Raw genomic sequence first — 15,690 nt, 5'->3', positions numbered from 1 at the left:
TCAGTTACTGTATTGCTCATTTTATTTAAAGAAATCAAAAGATGCAAAGGGCCGCAATCATAAGCAAAAAGAACACATTTTATTTTATTTTCATTATGATTTTATAGTTAAATAATTTTATATATATCCACACATGTTTAATTGCTCCACCAATTTTTATTGTGCGTACTTTACTGGTCCAATCAGCCGCTCAAAAATTATCGTGGTTATCAAGCATCATGGATTTTAATTTTTGAATCTTTTATTTTGTGTATATAAATGCTGAAATATTGCAAACTTTTTACCATCCTCGATTATTGTGTCTTCTATCAAGGTTTTACATCATCAGAATCACTTTTATTATTACATCTCAATTGGAATGATGCTTAGTAGCCGATCACATGAAGAGTAATTAGTTGATAATAGTACCAACCATAAGTATATATATATATACATTATTATTATGGAAAACATACGCATGGAAAAGCACTTATTGGCACGATATGTAACTTTTCCCCGTCTGACGAGCAGGCTTTGGCCAGGCCTGGTCCTCGGGAGGGGGATTCTCCATGAAAAATTGTACGTTACCCTCACAGCGTCACGTACAGTCAAAATGCCATTAATTTGCAAGGAGATGAATTAAATTCCTTTCATGAGTAGTCCTCCTATTTTTATAGCTGAGCAAGCATGTGTTTCTAGATGGTTGTCTTCGTCGTTCCAACTCATTTCATTTTTTTTTTTCTTCCTATCTTGTTTTTTCTCACTGTTTTCCTCGTCTCTGGTGAAGATTTCAGTATGTTATTTACTATGTTCGGTCTTCGCCTGTTGTATTCCCTCTGCTCTTTTCTTTTATATAAATCGGTAGCTTTATCTATTTTATTATATATATATATCTATATTATTAAACATCTGTAATGAACAATATCATCATGTACATTATTATAATGAGTTTTTCTTAATAATCATGTATGTTTATCACTGCTTTCCAAAACGCCTATCAATAATAAATTTTTCAAGCATTTGATATGTTTTTGATTAATGAAATATTAACAAACTACAAGCTCTAAACATTTAATTTCTGGATATACTGAGTCCTCTACTTTTTGGTTTATGAGAGAATAAAAGATGACTCAGTAGTACTTAACAGCTCCTTAAATACTTTTCACATCCACCCTCAATTTTTATTTTTATTTGTTTATAAATAATTTCATAAGTTTTTATAGTATATTTATATATTGATTTTTATATTATTTATATATCTCTTATTTATAGCATTTTATTTGATGATTTAAAAACATATTGCTTGGTGATTCCTCATCCTTTTTAGAAAAAGACATTTTTAATAGGTTTATCATGAACTTGTAAGAGGTTTTTTAGTTTGTTACAAAGTTTGAATAATATACGACAAGCGCCCTTTTTTATGAATATAATCAGTACTAAACAATACTGGAACCCGAATGTACAGTGTATGTACAGTATGAGAATAGTATAGGAATCACGGATGAACAGTTTTTAACAAATACGGGTAAACAGTACTTGCAAGTTTGTTAGCAAGTTTGTGAAAAGGTATATTTTTGCATGATAAACATGTGGAGTTAATACTTTATATCGGCGCAAGAAATTTTATTAGGAGGTTCATTTTAGAAGTGGCTGAAAAATTGTTTTAAAAAGACAAGTAAAAAGGTAAAAAGAGCCAAACCACTAATAGATTTTCAGAATTTTTTTGTAGTGTATATACATATATTAATAATATAAATACTAATTTATATAAAAATTAAATTACTGAACAATATATTTTTACTATGTAACAGATTTATTAAATATCAAAAGACTAAAATATAAAATTTAATAAATATGTTTTTTAAAAAACTATAATTTTTAGATTATGTGTATTAATTTTAAAAAATAAAGACTAGTCAAATAATAGATTTTTGTCAAAAAAAAAAATATATACTATGTAAAATGTCAATCAATTTGTAAATATTAAAAATAAATAAATTTTCACAAAAGTATCAAAAATAGTATTTTCTATATTATAATATTTTATTTATCTACAATCATTTAAAAAAAATTTTGTTGTTGTTGGTATCATTATTTTACTTTTAGGAAAAATTGAATATATATATATATATATATATATATCTTCTGACGTCTTCCAAACTTTTTCTCTTCACTTTTTTTTTAATGTGTTGACACTTGACAATGACTTTTTGCCTTCGGAATAATTCAGTCTTATTAAACTTTTTATTACTTAAAAAAACATAGAGAGCTTGGGGATGAAGTGTTCTATCCTTTATTTCAACTAATACCCACAACAGCCATGCATAATTAATCTAATGCATGCAAACGTATCACAGTACATACTTTAAATCATTCATAATCATCTTTATTTTTATATATCAAATAGTTGATGAGAGAGATTATTATCACCACGTGTATTAACTTACACGTATTTATGAAAAATAAAAAATAAAAATAAAACACACATATTTTTAATTTCGCTTAAAAATGGTTACATAAAAATTTTAATTAAAAACTAGTTCAGAAAATTATTTTCTTCACCTAAGTATATATATATATGTATTTTAAAATACCTCAGTATATAAAATTCTATTACTATAAGGTATTACTATAAGGTATTTATTAGCCATCATTGAGTCCAAGCAAGAAACAGGTAGACGTGCATATCAACAACGAACATGTAGTAAGTCGAGAAGTTGTAAGTTTGTTACTGGCATGATATGCATAACATTGCGATCGACTGCATATATAGAGTTCGGCATCAGGACCATAATACATATGATCACCTGCAGCAACACTAGAAATTAAACACGTACACCGGATACATAATTAAACATGCATTACATATTAAAAGCGCCTCACATGTGCACTTATTTGATCACACACACCATCACATGACTTAAATATTGTCGACAACCATGGCTATAGTACCAGATGTCTTAGCCTCTTCAGTAGTTTTATTGGCAGGCAAAGCACCAAAAATGGTGGCCTTACTTTCGATGAACATGCCACCTGAAACGCCGATGTTGGTGTTGGTTGCCCAGCGTGCTGGGGCCATAGATCACAAGATTGCGATCTTTTGCAAGATGAGTACGTAGTGCTCTTTTCCTCCAAAGTTGGTGTTGCTCGCCCACACGGGGCGTTGCCGTCGTCATAAAATGACCAGGTTCCCATCAGGCTGGAGTGTGATGTAGCAGCTGCAACCCCTACCCCAAGTTTGGGAAGCCCATATTGGTTCGTTACTGTCATACAGGACCGCGTTGCAGTCTTCCTGCATTTTTGAACTCGTACTTTCCCCAGATGAGATTTACCGGTCTTCAAGGTTTCACTAGAGTAAAAGTATGATTTTTAGCTGTGCAAAAGAGGAGTCACAACAAGGAGCAGGGCCAGGGCAAAGGGAATGGGAAGCAAATGCTCTTGCAATAGCCATAGTATAGTTTTTTTCTTCTTGAGTACACTTCGCTTTAAGTTGCCTTTTGCCCTTTGGCCTCTATTTATAGATAGACACTCAGGAATTATTTTTCTTTTTCTTCGGTGCCATGCACGCATGCACCTGGTTTTAATTATGAACACGGAACACCCAGCCCGGGTGATCGGATGTGATTATTGACACTCGGTTTATTTAAATGCTTAAAAGTTGATATCACGTGACCATGCACCCGCTTTGTTATTTATATGATGTCCCGTCCTTTTTTGAAAAAAAAAAAGGAAAAAGGAAAAAAGTAAAAGAGAAAGGCAATGGCTTATAACTTATAAGCTTATTATCCACACTATGTCGTCCTTGCTAAAGAGATCTTCCCATGTGAAGAGAAATACTAATATCACTGTACAATATATCGTCCTGTCACATTCAAACAGATCTCAGAAAGGGATGCAGACTTTTGATGAGTGGCTGTGGTTTTTTCTCTCCTCTACTTTTTATTACATGTATATAATGAATCATATTTTTAAAACATTAATTACTAGTATTGAATTTTCAATAAAGTAAGTCGCTAATTCTCAATTTGGGGAAAAAACCACCATTTCTATTCCGGAGAAATTAGAGAGATGATTGGCAATTTTTGAAAACAATATAAATACATATACATATTAAAATATTTTTTAATTTTGTTATAAATAATCAATAAAAGTCTCCATTTAATGAAAGTCAAAAATATCCACAAATATAAAATTGATATCCTATCTTTTATGAAACAAATTATATAATAGTTTTGTCAATGGATCTTTTTGCCACTGGTTCTCAAGCATAGCCCTATTTTTGTATTTTATTTTATTTATTTATAAAAATATAAGTTCTGTCTCTATAAATATGCGATCTTTATAGATTTGGGATATAAGATGTGTTTAGCCAATTTTTCATTATTAAGTTAGTAAAAATTTTTATTTTATAATTATAAAAAAATATTAAAAATTCCCAAGAGAATATATGTATATTAAATTTGTGAAAAATTTTTATTAGGTGATTTTTAAAAAGTTATATAATCCTGAGACTCCAACAAAAAATATATCATGGAAATGAAAAAGTCCCCTCAAAAGTTCGGTGATTCACGAAAAACCCCATGACTTTTCGAAGATTCCAAAAGGTCCTCTTTTTCTCGACGGGTTATTTTTCGAGACTGCATCGACATAAAAGGTGATTGATGTTGACATAAAGATAATGGGATGTTAGCGACGTGCTTTCGCGTTTTTAAGCGAAACAAATGAAATTTTAAAGTGAACCCATAATTTTTAAAGCGGAAAAAGTCAAATTTTAAACGAAATGTCATGTTATATGAAAAAACTTATGCTATGTTTAAAAACACCAAATTTTAAGCAAAACCCCATAATTTTTAAGTGAAAAAGTCAAATTTTAAACGTAAAATGTCATTTATATGTTAAGTGAAAACTATGTGGTTAAACAAAAACATCGCTAGGTTAAATGAAACTATATATTTTTAATCGAAAGTACATGTCAGTAAAAATAGAATAAATTAGCAGGGTAAAAGTGCAGTTAATTGAAAAGTAAACTGCCGGGATTGAAAAGAACTCATCAAAAAGGAGGGATGCCATCCAGTAAATTCAAATATCGGAGTACTGCTTTGGGATATTTTAAAACTTTCAGGGACTAAAAAATAATTTTCCCAAATATATATTAAATTATTAACTCAATGGAGATGATCAGACAACAGTCACAACACAAGCATTGCGTACGTCGTACGTGTGAGGAATGACAATTCACATATATATATATATATATATATATATATATATATATGTATATATACTAATAAATGATATGGATTACAAAAATTTAATAAAATGAGTTGGTTTTCTAAAATTTATAAAATTTATATTAATTTTTCAAAATAATTTTTATTTAAAATATGATTTATAAAATATGCAGTTCAATATAATTTATTAAAATTTATAAAAATACATTAAATATAAAGGATAAATTTAAAAAAGCAATATTTAATATTTCACAACTTTGTAAATAAACAAGTAAAAAAGATCAAATAAAATTTTTAAAAGATAACAAGGAAAAAAAAACATCATTTGACAAGTGTATAATTATCTCGCATTCATATCCCTAAATTCTCTTTTATTTTAGTATCCAAGATGTTTGTCATATGAAGAAAATTGAACTTTTAACCTTTCACATGAAAATTAATAATACTATAACTCTCTATTATAACAATAAATGCTACCATAATATTTTCAATTGCATTAGTATTAGACTTTATTTAATTATTGAGCGGTTGGATTAAAATATATATATATATATATATATATAATTGATGATATAATTGATAAATTCTTATAATAATTATATAGTTTTTATGTTTCTATATATTGACCTTCTTTATGTTGTTTCTCCACATAATATATAAAAATTTAATTTATTAAAATATTTTATTTCAACATTATTTAAAATATTATTATTATTATTATTATTATTATTATTATATGTGTTTGCACTCGCAGAGTGACTTCTCGTTGATTCGTGTCACGGGCGGACTTATTTATGTTGTGTTTTTTGAGTTTCAATTTTGATTTTCTCGTTGTTGTTTAATCAATTGTTTGTTGTGTTATGAGAGGAGTTGTGGGAGGGGGGCACGGGTAGACATATGCCCACCAACCAATAGGTCGTATGGCAATCCGTAACTGGTCCATACTATAGTTGGTCTAAATATGACCTCTATATGTTAAATGTGATGCTCTAGACTAGTAGACAAATATGTAGGTTAATTTTTTTGATAAATCACCGAAAATCCTTTGTCGAAATATCGGTTCTTTACTCATCGAATTTTGGTTATGTTTTAAACAGTCTACCGGCAAAAGTCATCTAGCAATTTCGACGCAGAGTCACTCGGTGGATGCCGTCTGCCATGCCTAGCGACAAACGTGGATCCACCGAGCTGATTGGGTTTTCGGAGCGATTAGTGACTGTGAAGCCGAGCACTTTGAAACATAAACCAAAAATGCACTGAAGAACCCGATATTTCAACAAAGTTGAGTGATTTATCAAAAAAATTAACCCAAATATGTATGTACATAATTGTTGGGCATTCCAATTTATTGTGAACATCAATATTAATATGAACTTTAACATCATTTAGTATTGGTAAGATAATTAAAACTTGTACTACATTCTTTTAATTAATTACAAAGAAATATTTGTATATATTTTGTGGCTGCAATAAAGTGTAAAACATACATTTAATGTCAAATATAACATGTTAGGACTACATATAATGTTAAGTAAAACATGTTTAATGTGATGCCTGGCAACCGGCAGGCTGTATGACAACCCGTAACTAGTCCGTATTATAGCTGGTTCAATTATGACCTCTATATGTTTAATGTGATGCTCTAACCAACTCTTGTAATGTTTGATGGTAGGTGACTATTATACATATATATGTATATACATAATTGGTGGACATTCCAATTTGTTGTGAACATCAATATAAATATGAGCATTAGCAGTATCTAGTATTGGTAAGATAATTAAAACTTGTACTATATTCTTTTAATTAATTGTAAAATAATATTTTTTTTATGTATATTGCGCCTGCAATAAAGTGTAAAGCATACATTTAATGTTAAGTAAAACATGTTAGGGCTTAACAAGTTATCAATTGCCATCATTAGACATTGAAAATGTAACTTTACATTTGGAGACATAGTTTAGTTTAATATCATGAAACATAAACAAAAAACTATGAAATTAGTAAATTTCTTTATCGACAAAAATGATGAGCACAAAAATAACGGCTTAGAGTTTAAGATTAAAGGTGAAACTTGATAACTTAAAAGAAGAGATGAAGAAAACTGCACACTTTATTCATAATCATTGAATCCTTTATAAAGTCAAAATTCTAGAAAGATAATCTCTACTAATTTGAGTTTTAATCAACACACAACTAACTTAAATATTTAAATCAAAGATATCCTAACCAAACTAAAATAAACATCATTATCTTAACACCCTCCCTTAAACTTATGTTTATCTCATAAGTTTAAAGTTATCTTCCTTGCATGAATGCTTTCATTTTTGAATTGAAGTTCTTCAATAATATTTCTCAACCACCCTACTTGAGAGGCACGTGTTGTTGCTGCTACAAATTCAACCTCAGTAGTTGAAGGAATACCAATACGTTGCTTCTTTGATAACCATGAGATAGCTCCAAAACTCATGATAAATACATGACCAGATGCGCTTTTCCGATCATCTAAATCTCCTGCATAATTAGTATATGTAAATCTAATCAAATCTGACATCTCTCCTTTCTTGTTTAATTTTGTTTTGTATGCCCACTTTAAAACAATTGTTTTTTGCCCTTTGGGAAGTTCAGTCAATTTCCATGTTTTATTTTTTTCAATGGATGCAATTTCATTATCCATAGCTTTTTTCCACTTTGAATGTTGGATAGCTTTTTCAAAAGATAAAGGATCACAATCTGAAAATAAAGCAAAGTGAGTAGCAAGGTCTTCGATTGGTTGAAATCTGCTACTTTCATAATCTGCCATCCAAGCCGACCTTTTTTTCGGACACGAGTAATGGGGATTTAGTTGATGTTTCTGCTCATGCTTTGTGAAAGTTTATTAGTAATCGAGGCTTCATTAGTTGAAATTTCTTGATGTTGGACTTGCTCTCCTTCTTCTTCAGCTTCATCACTAATTATAATTGAAGTAGGCTGCTGCTCACTCCAATTCCAAGTGCTCTCCTCATCAAAAATAACATCCCCTACTCACCACAATTTTTTCTTTTGTTAATGGATCATACAATTTAAAAAGCTTTGGATATTTCACTAATCCCAAGAAAAACACACTTTTGCCCCTTTTATCATCAAGCTTCTTTCTTTTTCTCATCTCGAATATGTGCATATGCAATGCAACCAAAAATTCAAGTGATCTATTGTTGGTCTTCTTCCACTCCATGCTTCCTCCGGTGTTTTTGTTTTGAACAGCAAAAAGTAGGACTTCTATTTAAGATATGAATGCTCCAATTCATCGCTTCCGCCAAAAATTCTTCGAATTCGCCTTTGTTAACAAGGTTCGCACTCATATCGAGGATGGTTCGATTTTTTCTTTCTGATACACCATTCTGTTGTGGGGAATAGGAAGTTGTGAGCTCTCTTCGGATGCCATGATAATTACAAAAACTTTCAAAGTCTTTCGAGCAAGACTTCCTCCACGATCAGCTGAATTGTTTTAATAGGCTTCCCGATTTCACTTTCAACATATACCTTGAAGCTTTTAAATGCACTAAAAGCTTCTGATTTCTCCTGTAAAAAATAAACCCAAGTTTTCCGAGAATAATCATCAGTGAAAGTAATAAAATATCTTTTACCTCCATTAGAAGTAGGATTTATTGGTCCACAAATATCAGAGTGAACAAGTTCTAAAACATCTTTTGCTCTCCAAGACTTTCCTTGAGAGAAAGGAGTACGATGTTGTTTGCCAACAACACACTCTTCACAAACTTGGGAGGGAATAGTGATTTTAGGAAGCCCTATCACCATATCCTTTTCTTGGAGTGTCTTCAATCCACCAAAGCTCAAGTGACCATACCGATAATGCCATAGCCATGAAGGGTCTTTTGTTTTAGCCATCAAACAAGGTTGAGCACATTCAATCTTTATAGGAAACAACCTATTTGAACTCATTGGCACAATTGCAATTGCACCTCTACAAGGATCATATATTTCACAAGTACCTTTTTGAATAGTAATTGTATATCCCTTTCTTGCAACCCGACCAAAGACTCTAGTAAGTTACTTTTTCAAGTCGTGAACATAAAAAAACATTAGAAATTTTTTCTATAAAAACCATTCTTGGTTTTTTTATATTAATATCACCCTTTCCCATCACATTCACCGTAGAGCAATCTCCAAAGCTAACAAGTAGAGTGAAAAATCTTCATTTAAGTAAGAAAAGAAGGACTTACTTCCACACATATGGTTGCTACAACCAAAGTGTCCACAAAACCAAATATCCGACTTGTGAGATTCCCCGACTATCTTGAATTGTCATTAGCAAAGTCTCCGCTTTTTTATTTTCTCGCAAAATTTGACTTTTTCTCCTTTGTCTTTGTCATTAGGTAGCTTGGTATAACATTCGAATCGGTAATGACTCAAATCGATGACATCTAAAAACACTCAATTTTAGATTTATCAAATTGTTGACCTCGCCTCCTCTTCCTTTACTTTGTAGATAACCATCATCAATATTTCTGCTGCCACTCAGTAGCCTCTATCTCGCTCTTTCTCTTCCCTCTACTTCCACCGCGACCTCTACCCTCGTAATATTGAGAAGTTGTTGGTCGTAGAGGCCTTCAAAGCTTGCTCCCTCAAAGAATAAAATTACTGCTGATCTTCCGCTCATGAACTAATAAAAGAGCTTTTGAAGTTCATCAATTGAGAGTGCATCTACGTCCTTTGATTCTTCAATTGAGCAAACTATGTAGTCAAATTTTTGCCGTCAAAGATCGCAATATCTTTTTCAACAATAGTGACATCATCCATCTTTTCCCCATGAAACTGCATATTATTAGCCAATCCCATGGTTCTTGCAAAATAATTGTTAACAGATTCTCCATCCTTCATCTCGTAGATTTTTCAAAATCCCTTCTCAAGGCTTGAAGTTGTGCACGCTTCACCCTTGATGAGCCTTGATATTTTTTCTTCATCGAATCCCATATATCCTTGGAGGTTTCTTTGCAAAGAATCGCTCCAAAAATAGATCGATCAATGGCCTCGAATAAATAATTCTTCGCCTTCAAGTCTTTCAACTTTGATGCCTCAAGTTCCTTCCTCTGTGCTTCTGTAGGTACTACTCCATCATCCGGTTTTGCCACTCCGAATTCAACAATATTCCAATACTCCTTGAATTTTAAGAAATTTTTCATCAACATGCTCCAATGATCGTAGTGACCATCAAAACGTGGAATAGATGGTTGCACAAAGTTGTCTGCAGACATTGTGAATTTCTTCACTACAAAAACTCTCCCTTTGTTGAAAAACCTCGCTCTTGATACCACTCGATAACTTAAAATAAGAGATGAAGAAAACTGCACACTTTTATTCATAATCATTGAAGCCTTTTATAAAGGCAAAAATTCTAGAAAAGATAATCTCTACTAATTTGAGTTTTTAATCAACACACAACTAACTTAAATATTTAAATCAAAGATATCCTAACCAAACTAAAATAAACATCATTATCTTAACAAAACTAAAATAGATTTTAATGGTTGCGAATAAGTGATTTGGTGAAGACCTTAATCAAAAGTTAGAGAACTAGATGGGCATTTATTTATCACACTCAAAACTTATTTTTTTTTTGGAACTTATTTTGAACATTTTTAGTTGTCTCAATTTTTTTGGAAAATTATTTTTGAATTTTTAGTTGTCTCAACTTCATCTACTTTGTTAGAATTATTTTAAAAATTTTACAATAAATAAGTGGTTTATCCACTTTTATTAAAAAAATATATATTTTAAAAAAACTCAATCGCAAATGTATTCTTATTTGTTGCTTTTAAGAACCATGCACTAATGAAAGTTTGGAGCGGATGGTTAAGAGGTGAATGGGTGTGTTGCAATTGGCCAAGGTATTCTCATCAATCACATTAAATAAGTTTTTAATATAATAACTAAAAAGTTCAAAACGATTATTTATTATTATTATTATTATTATTATTATTATTATTATTATTATTGATGTTGTTAATGTTGTTGTCGTTGGGTCTGTAAACCAAAAAAAAGGAAAAAAAGTTTTGAACTCGCATACCTTTAAAAACCATGAATTTACTTAAATACCCTCATACAAATGATATTTGCTTGTATACCTCTACAAATCAATTATATTTGTTTATATGCCCCTATGGTTAAGTTGATGTTAAATCAACGGATGGAATAAGGTTAAATTACCAAAATGGATTTGTTTATATACCGCTCTAATTTTTTTTTTCCTTATTTTATAGACATTACTCATTTCTTTCAACAAATGACCATTATGGGTTTGTTAATATACCCATCAAATTTTTTTATTATATTTTGTAGACTTTAAATTATTTAAATTATAGATAACCAATGTAATTTTTTTATGTACCCTTTCATTATTTTTTAAAATTATTAAAAATCATGAATTTTTTAGTAAATTCATATTTTTAAGGTTTTTACAAACATCTCTAAAAAAATTTACATTATTACATGCTCTTTACAAACACAACCTAAAAATAGGTAAAATTAAGACATATAACAATATATAACAAATAATTTCATACACCTACTCAAAATATAATCACATATAAAATTCATAAGAAAGAAGTCTAATAATTGTTGTTTGGCCTGCCGACGATGAACACGATTGGGAGATTCTCTGAGTAAGCTCCGGCGACGACGTTGATCACACTGAGACCTTCGACGGTGAAGGTAACGAGACATGCGCAGTTGTCACGACGCCGAGTGTAGCCGGCGTTGAGTTGGTTTAGTAAGGTTAGGTTGAAACCTCCGGCGACGGCGTAGACGTATCTAACACTGACTTGAAAGAGTCAGCGAGTGAGATGGCGTGGCTTGAAGTGATTTGTGAAAAGGGAACTTCAAAAGATGGCGGCTGAGTGGTTGAGAAGTTTGAGAATTTTCTCATATAGCTTAGGTTGGATGATGTTAAGGGTAATTGGGTAATTTTGTTAAGTTGAGTTAAGTGGGAACTATGATTAATTCCATTAACCCTAACGGTGGCTAATGGTAACTAACGGCATGAATATATAAGGAAAAAAATTAATTTTATGGGGGTATATAAGAAAGAGCAATACTATTTGTCCCGATGGATATTTCCGAATTCATCTCCCGAACGACGTGGCGACCCACGTGACTACATGAATTCCTTTTTCTCTCTTTCCTCGTCAGCTTAACTCTCTCATTTTAATGTAAAAAAATTTAAAAAATAAAAAGAAGAGAGAAACATCCGGGTCAGTGACTGAGCCCTACCTCATCTCATCCCCTTCTCCATCTCCCATCTCCCGACCCATCTCCCGACCATCTCCCATCTTTCTCGTGGTTTGTCTCCCGAGTTTTGTATCTTTGAGGTTTTTCTTCGCTCTTTTTCCTCCTCCATCGGTAATGGTGGTTTGGTTTTTAGGAGATTGGAGTCGAAGGCGCACTGTGGAGAGGAACGCCATCGATGGTCTCCATCCGAAGGTATGTAGAGGTTTCCAAATCCCCTTTTTTTCGTGGATTTCCTTTTATTGTGAAGTTCATCGCTGTTGCTTTGATCGGATTGATAAGAATTTTGGATTTTTGTTTTTTTGTTTTTACCTCGATTTGATGAAAAATGTTGATTTTGCAGATGAGCCTTCGCGATTTGAAAGTCTGTGAAATGGTGGGAAAAGGGACTGCAACCTAACATGAAGGAGGTCCAATCAAGACAAGACCTTGTTGATTCTTTTGTTGAACGCCGATAACAAGCTTGTCATTGTTGATTTCTACTCCCCGGTTGTGGAGGTCGCAAAGCTCTCCATCCCAAGGTAGTTCCATTACATTTGAATTTATTATCTTTTTGTTTTTGTGAATTATGTTTGGAATGATATATACTTCTTGTTTCATGGATTTGCCGGTTTGCAGAGTTGAATCCGGATGTTCTGCTCCTCCAAGTGAACTATGAAGAGCATAAGTCAATGTGTTATAGTTTGAATGTCCATGTTCTTCCCTTCTTTAGGTTCTACAACTTGAAACAAATGCTTGTTCCTGCATCGAGATGATGTTGCAGAAGCAACTCCCATCAGCCCAATGTTCTCTCCAACAAGAGTCCTTAAAGGTTCTGAGGATAAGGTTTTTAGCAAACTTTGATAAAATAGAGGAGATGGCTCACTGTCATCCCACATTGTCATTTTGCTCTCCCTATTGTACAGTTTTGTTACCCTGTAAACCTTGTCAGATGAATATTATGAAGAAAATGTTGTGCCTTTGTTCTTCATTTCTAATACCAATGGATGAGCTTTGTATCATTGAGAAATCAATGTTATCAGAAATATATCTTCCTTTTTGTGCTAAATTACCTCTCTTTACCATGTGTATGGTTGTTTTTCGCTATGGATGAACTGGAATTGAATATGCACTCACGTAAAAGATGGGAGATGGCCGGGAGATGGAGAAGGGGGATGAGATGAGGTAGGGCCCGGTCACTTTGACCGGATGTTTCTCTTCTTTTTATTTTTTAATACATTAAAATGAGAGAGTTAGTCGACGTAAAAAGAGAGAAAAGGAATTCATGTAGTCACGTGGGTCGCCACGTCGCTCGGGAGATGAATTCGAGAACATTCATCGGGACGAATAGCATTGCTCTATAAGAAAATGGTATTTTTATGGTGGTATTTAAAGAATTTTATGGTTTTGAAAGAATATGTAAACAATTTTCAAAAACATGTAGACGTGGGTTACGAAGTTCAAAGCGAAAAGAGAGGCTTCATGCTAATGGCAAAAGTAGAAACTGAAGTAGCCGGCTATATATATATCTATATATGAAGCAGAGCACGGCTAATTATTACACATTATTGACTTGCGCATGCATGAACTACGATGGGATGCGCTTATTATATATATATATATATATATATATATTGTTCATTAATTAAGCTTCAGCATCACTTATTGATGACCATATCAACCCCTCACGACCCACGGCTTCATTTGTAGTTTGCTTAGCGTATCGGAAAACGAAAAGGGTGGCAAGTTAGTTCGTGCAGTGCCATCATCCGCACTGCACACGCACGACAGCTACCATCATCATGAAGGGACGAGAACATGGTTGCCTTATCCCCGCTTTCATCGTTAGACCACAGGCGCTGTCAGCCGGAATTGTAAATGACCAAATTTCCAGCTACTCGCGAAAGTGAGGTAGCAGTTTAGTGCCACGCCACTAGTGTCGGAGGACCCGGATGGGGTTGCAAATGTTATACAACACCAAGTCGAAGTCTGTCTGCATAGCTAAAGTGTAGTTCCCATTGGTCAGGGATCGCCCTGGCCCGAGTGCTTCACCAGGGTAAAGTATATCGTCGGCCATAGAGCAAAGAGGAGCCACCACAAGGAGCAGGGTGAGGGCGAGGGAGAGGGAAGCAAATGCTCTTGGGATAGCCTGTAATGATTGCAAATGAACTAAGCCCTTTAGTCCCACATCGGCTATAAGATAGAGTCCTTGTGTGCATATAAGTGGGGGCAACTTTCCTTACTAGGCCGGTCTTTTGGGGTCCGCTCTCCCCTCCACTTGTGTGCATTACATTTGTGCTTTCGTTGAGAGTCGATGTGGGGCACGACTCGTCAGGTTTGGTCGGGTGCGCTGGCCACAAAGGGTTCTGACCAGGGAGGGTTCTAACCATGTTGGCTAGGCTATACTGGGTCCGAGTGAAGTGCCCGAGTGAAGTCATCGTTGGTCGCGCCCGGATTAATCCGATCATGAGGGCGTCGATGTCTTCCTGGGGTAATGTAATGATTGTAAATGAACTAACACCTTTAGTCCCATATCGGCTATGAGATGGAGTCCTTGTGTGCATATAAGTGGGGGGCAATTTTTCCTATTAGGCCGGTCTTTTGGGGTCCGCTCTTCCCTCCACTTGTGTGCATTACATAGCCATTGTGTAATAGTAGACTGGAGTGCATTGCCTTTCCCTTTGGCCTCTATTTATAGATAGACACTCAAGATGAGAAATTTTTTTGGCTTAAAAAAAAAAAAATTGACGAACTTATATTTTACTTTTCTTAATTGGTGGCAGGTAGTGTTTAATTATATATTAATGCTGAGAGTATCGGATGTGAATTTTACTAAGGGTTAAAATGCTTCAAAGTTTATCACATGAAATGATTAAATTCACATCGCTGGTATACCAATTAGCACCCACCTTCTTAATTACCCCCAAAATATCCTTCCTAAAGGCAAACATTACCCACTCTTACCCGCATCTTGTTCTTGCATGGAAACTCCAACAATGAGACTGGCATTTTTAATGTGTGCTTATTTTTTTTTAACTATTTTATTGTTTATGTAAAAAATATACCATTTATGGTCCTGTCACATTTATTGCATTTGATAATGAAAGAGATAGATTTGATGAGTAGATGTGGTCCTCACATTTACTATATCTGACTATAAGACATAATTTTGATGAGTGGATGTGGTCCGTCAAATTTATTATATTTGACAATAAGA

This window comes from Dioscorea cayenensis, chromosome 18 (assembly GCF_009730915.1).
Source record: "Dioscorea cayenensis subsp. rotundata cultivar TDr96_F1 chromosome 18, TDr96_F1_v2_PseudoChromosome.rev07_lg8_w22 25.fasta, whole genome shotgun sequence".
Lineage (NCBI taxonomy): Eukaryota > Viridiplantae > Streptophyta > Magnoliopsida > Dioscoreales > Dioscoreaceae > Dioscorea > Dioscorea cayenensis.
The sequence above is the reverse complement of the archived record's forward strand: the minus strand, read 5'-3'. Positions refer to the sequence as shown.